Source organism: Vigna angularis, chromosome 8 (genome assembly GCF_016808095.1).
Source record: "Vigna angularis cultivar LongXiaoDou No.4 chromosome 8, ASM1680809v1, whole genome shotgun sequence".
NCBI lineage: Eukaryota > Viridiplantae > Streptophyta > Magnoliopsida > Fabales > Fabaceae > Vigna > Vigna angularis.
Genome location: NC_068977.1, coordinates 2,339,001 through 2,347,259, shown reverse-complemented (window position 1 = coordinate 2,347,259; position 8,259 = coordinate 2,339,001). Strand labels below are relative to the sequence as shown.

Genomic DNA, 8,259 nt, shown 5'->3' with positions numbered 1-8,259 from the left:
GTATGTTTGATGCATGGATTAAATTACATAAGCTTACCCTTCGTTTTTCCTTGTGTTGTCTCTATCCCTGTACGTCCGTCCTGTCAATGCAATGATCATCCGTTGTGGATGTGAGCAGAAGGAGACACTCTTTTGGAGGAAGTGGTGGAAGAAGACAATCTTGTGGACGTCGAAGTGAAAGTCGAGACGTAGATCGTCCAGTAGAGTAGGCGTTCTTAGAATTTTATGACGTTCGGTTATTGGTTTTGTAAAACCGTTCGTCTTGAACTTTTGTTAGCTCTGTATGTTGTGCCGTTCGGCTTTTGATAGCTGACTTTAGTATAAGACTGCACTGTTTAATTATGTAATGTGATTAATTCTAATTTATGGTTATTACTATATTTTGGGATGTTACACTCATGCTTCAGGAAAACTACTACCAATAATGGTAGAGTTCTTCTATTATTATGACCACGTGCCATTGAATGAGTTGACGCATTCCGTATCTGAACTTACCCAAGTGGCTTCTATTTCTATTATGTTTGTCTCATGTCAGAGCTTGTGGCATAGTAACTACTGTCGTCAAAGTTCAGGTGACCATTGACCGATCGCTCACAATCATAAACATTAAACGTTGTCACTATCTCGGGCACGACAAAATTTCCCTTTGGCCCCTAAAAGAGGGTACCTATGAAACCATCTTGCTCTTGAGCTGCTTCTCAATGCATAAGCTTAAGCTTAATTTGGCAAGGAGTGACCCCGTATCTTTTCCATAAATGCAGTGCTCTCGCGTTGTAACTATTATGAACTTCCATATCAAGTCCCAATCTGGCCTGGTTTGAGCATAATAAATAAGACAAGTCTAAAATGATTTAGAGACACTTTATAGAATGCACCATTAGAAGTTGTTCAAGTCCATAGACAAAATACGTGAGCTCAGGGTCAAGTGTGCTTGTCTGATTAGCAGAGGGTATTAATATGCCCCTCAGAGTATATTTGATTGGCAAGGATGTCCAATAGTACGTAAATATCCTCACTTTGAGGATGATTACTGTCTCCAACTAAAAATTCATGACTCTTACCATCCACCCTTATAATGCTAGACCCAGGAGCCTTGCTTATCTTTAAAATCTTGTTAGAGGCATATAGATTAGAAAGAAGCACGTATATGCCACTATCTTGAAATTCAAAATTCTGCAGTGATTTCAAGATTTCTTAGGTGAATCCAACATTCCCATATGTATTACAGGCACTCAAAAGCGCTCCTATGATCTGCACATCAGGGGACATGGGCATTGTCTTTATCAACTCCACAGCTTCCTCCACCAGTCCAGCTCTGCAGAGTAAATCAACCATGCAGCCGTAGTGTTCTAACCAGGGAGAAAGGTTGTAGAGGGTGATGAATCATTATTTTCTCCACTTCACTTAGTTTATTGTGCTAGAATTAATCGGGGAATTGTTCTTAAGTGTCCAGTATTTTCCCATTTTTCACAATTGTATTTAATTTGACCAGTAATTCTTATTTTGATTAATTTGAATTATCTAAGGTTAATTATTTGTATTAGGAAATTATTGGATAAAAATTAGGGACAAATTTATTTTATGGAGAAGCAATTAATTAGGTGCACATTTTATTTTGAATCAGAAGCACACGGTCATCATAAAATTAACACTAGCAGAGTACTTATTTGTGGCTTAAAATAAATTGACGTTGAGAGCTTATTGCAGGACTTGCACGTGAAGGGGCACCAACATGGAAAGGAAACACATGTCCTAATTTGGAGAGGTATGGAATGAGTGAATCATTGATTCACGGCAGCATACAAGATGCAATATCAGATTTTCAAATGGGAATATGTTAGATGGATTAAAGTGATGATGGAAGAGAAGTAGTGGGAGACACCATGTCCCACACGGCTGCACATGAGAAGGCACTAAGTTGTGTTATCCGTGAATGAGGGGATCACTACCTACTCTACATACACTCTACAAAAATAAAAAAACTTGGGGACCATCACTTGCTGAATGGAAGACACATTTGGAGAAAGACACGGTCTTGGATGGACACCTAAATTAAATTAAAGTGATGCTCAATAAGAGTCTGCACGTGAACACACAGTTTTGGCTTCTGAAAATTGTAGCACCTTCAATTAGGAGAAGCAACAGCCACCCTGGAAGACTCGGAAGAGAAATCAGATACGGCCCTCATGCCTCTATAAAATTCAAGCTGTGTCAAGACGAAAGAGGGTAGACAGTAGGAGGTTGGCAGTACGGGGCCGTGAGGTTCCAGAGAGGCAGACAGAGATGGAAGGTGTGTGAATGTGAGTAGTGTGTGGGCGTTAGTCCAGAGCGAGGAGGGTGTTAAGAGCCGTGAGGTTCCAGAGAGTGCAGAGTTTTTGGTTCAGAGTTTTTAGAAGAGCTTTTGGTTTTTGTAATTTTCTTTGTATTGAGTTTGGATGTGAGGAAAAGAGGAGAGTTTGGAGAGGGGTAAGGCCGAGAGTTCCTAGCTTGTAGGGAGGAGGCCGTAAGCAACGTGATGGAGAAGGAAGTACACGGTACACACTTGGAGGAACTGTCCGGACGAAGAGCTCATTATTTCTTCAATGATGGATCCAGATGCACATGGATGGTTGCCCAGCTGATGAAGGAGCACGGGAATGGGAACTGCACCGTGAAGAAACACACACGTGCATGGAGAAGAATGTTCACAGCAAAGAGAGGAGATGCTCCACGGTGATGCATGGAAGGTCTTGAAGCTGCAGCTGCCATGACTTGGAGAAGAGTTGATTCATTGCCTTAGTGGATAGAAAAGAGAACTCCCAGCTAGAAGGGAATGTCACGTGAACCATGGCTGGAAACTAGGAGGCTACGGTTGGTGTCTTGGAACGTGAATGATGGAGGAACGTGGCAACACCTGCAATTGTTTTGGAGAATGATGGAAACGTGGAGGGAAGCCATGGCAGCAGAGGCATCCAGCAGTGGTGTTCTCGGCAGTAGAAGTGTTGTTAGGAAAGAACAGGTGCTTGAATGGAGGCATGCATGGTGAGCTGTGGAAGCTTCACGTGATTCATCTGAAAAGAAGAGGGCCCATCTTATTACTTTGAATGTCACGGGAGCAAGCTAACATGGGAGAAAATTGGCTTTAAAATAAGACATTCCAGAGGCAGTGGGGGGAGAGCTCTAGTAGGGGGAAGCAGAGTGTGGTGTAGAGGGAAGACGGTCGGAGGCCTGGGAGAGTTCCTTTCGTCCATATAGCTCCAGATTCTCATTCTAGTAGTGTAGGCAACTTCAGAAGAGTGATTTGAATTTCAGTAAAATGTAATAGTAATGGAGTGTAGAGTGATGTATGAGAGGAGAGAAAGGGTCGTGGAGGAGATCAGTGGAACAATGGACAGACGGCGGGATACTAGGTGATTGGCACAGTAGACGTTTAATAATCTGTGGTGTACGGTTTGATTTTATTTTCGATGTTGTAATGAATTTGATTTCAATGTATGAGTTGATTTAATTTTCTGTCACTGAAATGTCAATTTTATTTCACTATTTTATTCAAATTTGTCATTTAATTTAATCTGTGTTGAATTTAATTTTTACATTCATTTATGTGGTCTATTCACTGTTTCTGATTTTACTGTTATACCGTTCGGTCTGCTAGAGACCGAACGGCTTGTTCATTTACGCATACCTCTACCGTTCGGTCAAAACCGTTCGGCTTCGGTATTCGTGCTTGTTTAAAAACCGACCGTTCACCATATGTCAGGACGTTCGGCCATTTATCTGTTTTGCTTTTCATTATTGTTGTTGTGACGTTCGGGTTGTTTCTGCTTAGGACGCTCGGTATTTAGCGTTCGTTCAATTCCAATTTCGGAGACCGTTCGTTTTGTTTTACTTCTGTGCAATTTATACTTCAACCGTTCGTTCTGTGTTTTGGACCGTTCGGTCTGTTATATCACCGTTCGGTTTTAACACTGGTTAGAACCGTTCGGTTTTCTACTTATAGCTTCTAATTTTCTTATTTTATTGTTTTTAACTTTCAACTTTTAATTAATTTAATTTTCCTTGCAAAACAAATTCTAAACAAAACCCCCCAACTACGTGTTGATCCGAAACTGAACCAAATTTGGTCCTTGTGAGACGACCTAGGAGTCACTTCCTAGTTAGACTATACTGCATTATTTTCGTGCAAAATACTTTTGTGAACGGTGCGACCCGCTCATCAGAGGGGACTTGACATCTCATTGAAATACTTTCAGCCTTCGCTGACCAAGCCAGAATGGCAGCAAGCTGTTAAAACAGAAATGTCACTTCATTAGGCTTTGCACCTGATACTATCAAATCTTTAAATAGCTTCAATGCTTCCCTCCCAAGTCCATTTATTGCTAGGCCACCTATATAGGCATTCCAAGTACGGATATTCGTAGAAGGCATTCCACTGAAGATACGCTGCGCCATGTCTACACAACCACACTTTGCATACATGTCAACCAATGTAGTTCCTATATGAACATCCCACTTGATACGACATTGATCAATGTACTGATGGACCCATCTACCGTAGTCAAGAAGCCCAAGGCTGGCACAAGCAGAAAGCACACTAGTAAGTATAACTCCATCCGGCTCAAAACCTGAGCCTTGCATTTGGCAGAAAAGTCCAGCGATTCACTGGGATATTGGCACTGCACTAACCCGCTTATCATACTAGTCCAAGAAATAATATCTTTCTCAGGTATCTCATCAAACATTTGCCTTCCATCAGTGACAGACTCACACTTCATATACATATCCAACACAACATTGCATACCACCAACTCCTTCCCGAACAGACATTTGAGACCCAACCCATGAATTCCTTTCCCCAAATTTAAACAACCCAATTTCCCACAAGCCCCAAGTATGCTGACAAAGGTTGCTACATTAGGTTCCACATCCATTCTCAAAAACAATGTGATGGCCTCATTAAACAACCTAGCCTTGACATACCCAGATATCAAGCCAATCCAAGAGACCACGTCTCTCACAAGCATGTCATCAAACACCTTGCCAGCACCAACAGTGTCCCCAGAAATGCAATACACATGGACAAGAGTGTTTTGCACATAAATGTCGCACCACAAGCCAGTCTTCAAAGCTACGGAATGAAACTGTTTAATCTCTACAATCCCATAAAACTTTGCACAAGATTTCAAAACTGCTGGGATAGTGTACACATCAGGCACAAAACCATTCCTAACAGTCCATCTATAAATCAGGATTGCAAGCCAGGGTAAGTGGCCAGAGGCATAGCCAGAAATCAGCAAATTGCATGGGAAAGAGCTCAAGTTCCAATCAAATTGCTTCAGGAAATTGCAAGGGTAATGAACATCTGTAACATGTTTTCCCAAAAAAATTGCAACTTTGGAAATAACCAAGTCATTGGCAACAAGGGCAGAAGTCAATAGATGCGCATGAATTTGCTTGAAGGATCTCAAGCCATTGCTCTTGTGAATCAAATCCAAGAGAACCGATTTCAGAGATTGCCCAGCCTTGCTCATGGTAGTGATCAGTGCTCAAACAATCCATCCAAAATCTTTCACTATTTATGAGTGGACATAGCCACGCTTAGTTATTGGCACACAAGGTTATCAAAATCACAAGGAGTTTACGTTCCCACACCCTCTAACCTCGTTAACTCGCACATAAAATTGCTTCTGAGTAGGCTCGTATGAACTCGCAAATTCCGCGCTTCACTGGTTCACTCTTGCAACTTTCCAACTTGTAACATCCCAAAAATACAGTACTAAAACCATATAATAGAATTGATTACAGTTAATAATAAATCAGTTCAGTCTTAAACTAAGCAACGAACGGTTACGGCCGAACGGTCTTACACAAGTTACAAACTTAATTTGTTCTAGATAAAAGGAAACATGACCGAACGGTTTACAAAAAACTAAATACCGAACAGTCACATAGAACAAAAGAGAGGAGGTGACCGACATTCACCTCACAACAAAAATTACTATAAACTAGCCAAACGCTCCTATGGCTCAGCCTTCACTTCACTTCTATCAAATTTTCCTCTTCCAGCAGCGCGTCTCCATCTGCTCACATCCACACGGATGATCATTGCAATGACAAGACGGACATACAAGGACGAGAAAACACAATAAAACACAGGGTAAGCTTATGTAATTTAATTAAAGTGATATCAGGCTTGAATCTTGAGCGTTCGGTTTTGATGTATTAGTGATTTAAGCGTTCGATCTAAATTTGATATTCTTAGGTTTAAGATCTTGAACGTTCGTTTTGGTGAATTAGTTATTGTAGCGTTCGGCCTTAAATCTGATGTTCTTAGGTTTAAATTATGAACGTTCGGTTTTAGTGAATTGTTGATTTTAGCGTTCGATCTTAATTTGAATTCTTAGGTTTGAATAATGAGCATTCGGTCTTGGTGTATTAGTGATTTTGAGCGTTCGATCTTAAATTGGATTCTTAGGTTTGAATCTCGAGCGTTCGGTTTTGGTGTAATAGTGATTATAAACGTTCGTCCTAAATTGGTATTCTCAGGAAGTGATCTTGAGCGTTCGTTTTGGTGAATTAGTGATTGTAGTCGTTCGTCCTTAATTTGGATTATTAGGTTTGGATCATAAGCGTTCGGTCTTGCGTATTAGTGATTGATCGCGTTCGACCTGGATCAGGTATTTTGAGCTTTAGATTGTAAGCGTTCGGTCTTGATGTATGAATTATTATTAGCGTTTGATCTTGATCTGATAGTGAACGTTCGATCTTGATGGTGATTATTCTAAGTTAGTGATCGTTCGGTCTCGATGATGTTTGTCCTCAGGTAATGCTCGTAAAAACTTAGCGTTCGATCTAGATGAGGTTTGATCTTTGACCGATCGTCCAAACAGTGTTCGAATAATAGTATTCAGTCTAATAGAGTTCGCTGATTTAGCGTTAAGTCTAAGTGCTCGATCTTAACGTTCGTTCAATAGTGTTCGACCTAATAGTATTCTGTCTATTAGCGTTTGGAGTTTTAGCGTCCAGCATAAGTGCTTGATCTTAGCGTTCCTTCTTTTGGTGTTCGAACTAATGGTATGCGGTCTAATAACGTTTGGTGTTTTAGTGTTGAGCCTAAGAGATTGATCTTAACGTTCGTCCAAGCAGTATCCGATTTGAATGAGGTGTTCGGTTTTAGCGTTCGGCCTAATAGTATTCGATTTAATATGGTGTCCGGTTTAGCGTTCGGTCAATAGTGCTTAATCTCATGACATACGGCCAAATAGTGTTCAATCTATTATGGTGCTCGGTTTTTAGCGTTCGGCCTGATTATGATCGATTTTATAGCGTCCGTCCAAATAGCATAGTGTTCGGCAATTTAGCTGTCGGCAGATAGCGTTCGTCCGATTAGCGCGGTGAATAGTTTTGGCCAAATACGTTCGGCATATAGCTTTCGGCAGATAGCGTTCGGTCAGATAGCGTTCGTCCAAATAGTATTTGTCCAAATAGTGCTCGGCAAATAGTGTTCGGTTCCAAGGTTATTTGCTCTTGTTTTAAGTGTGCAATGTGGTTGGAATATATACTCTGATGTGATTTATGTGAAAAACATGTGAATGCATGAGATATGATAAATTACTCTGATAATATGACTATGGATGTAAATGATGAGTTTGAGTATGATTTGGACATCTCAGGGAGAGATGACTGTGGATGTAAATGATGAGTTTGAGTATGATTTGGACATCTCGGGGAGAGATGGATGAAAGTGATATGTGGTGTTGTGGTTGTTCTGTATAACTGTAGTGAACTTTGGGCTCGGTCTCTTTATCCCTACACTCAAAGCATTGTTCATGCTCACATAGAGAAGAACAGTGTTAGTGGTGAGAGTAGAGGGAGGTCCTCGTCTATAACCTTTAATGGCAGAGATATGCAGCTTGGGGATTCACCTTGTTAGTGTTGAAGAGTGCCAACAGAACTATGCAAGTGCAAAGACGACTGATAGTTCGAGAGTTATACAAATCCGGATGAGTCGTGTGAGTGTGAGTTGTGGTTTAATGAGTATGCTTTAATTGTTCTTATATATATAACTACGTATGATGACAGGAATTAACTGTGCTATATGTATAACATGTTTTTTTTATATCTAGCTCACCCTTGCATTGTTTTTGTTATGTGCTGTTTGGGTATGTTTCGTTGGTGATGATCATCCACTTGGATGGGAGTAGATGTTGTCGAGGAGATTCCCTTGGAGCAAGAGCTAGAGGATACCGAGGTTGCAGTTTAGTCTGCTAAGAACTTTCC

The 8,259-nt window shown here is 40.7% G+C and overlaps 1 pseudogene; it reads right to left on the bottom strand.

Annotated features, from left to right (window-relative positions):
• Positions 1–696: 696 nt before the first annotated feature.
• On the bottom strand, positions 697–5,543 carry LOC108318963 (pentatricopeptide repeat-containing protein At4g38010-like; annotated as a pseudogene).
• Between the last annotated feature and the right edge of the window lie 2,716 nt (positions 5,544–8,259).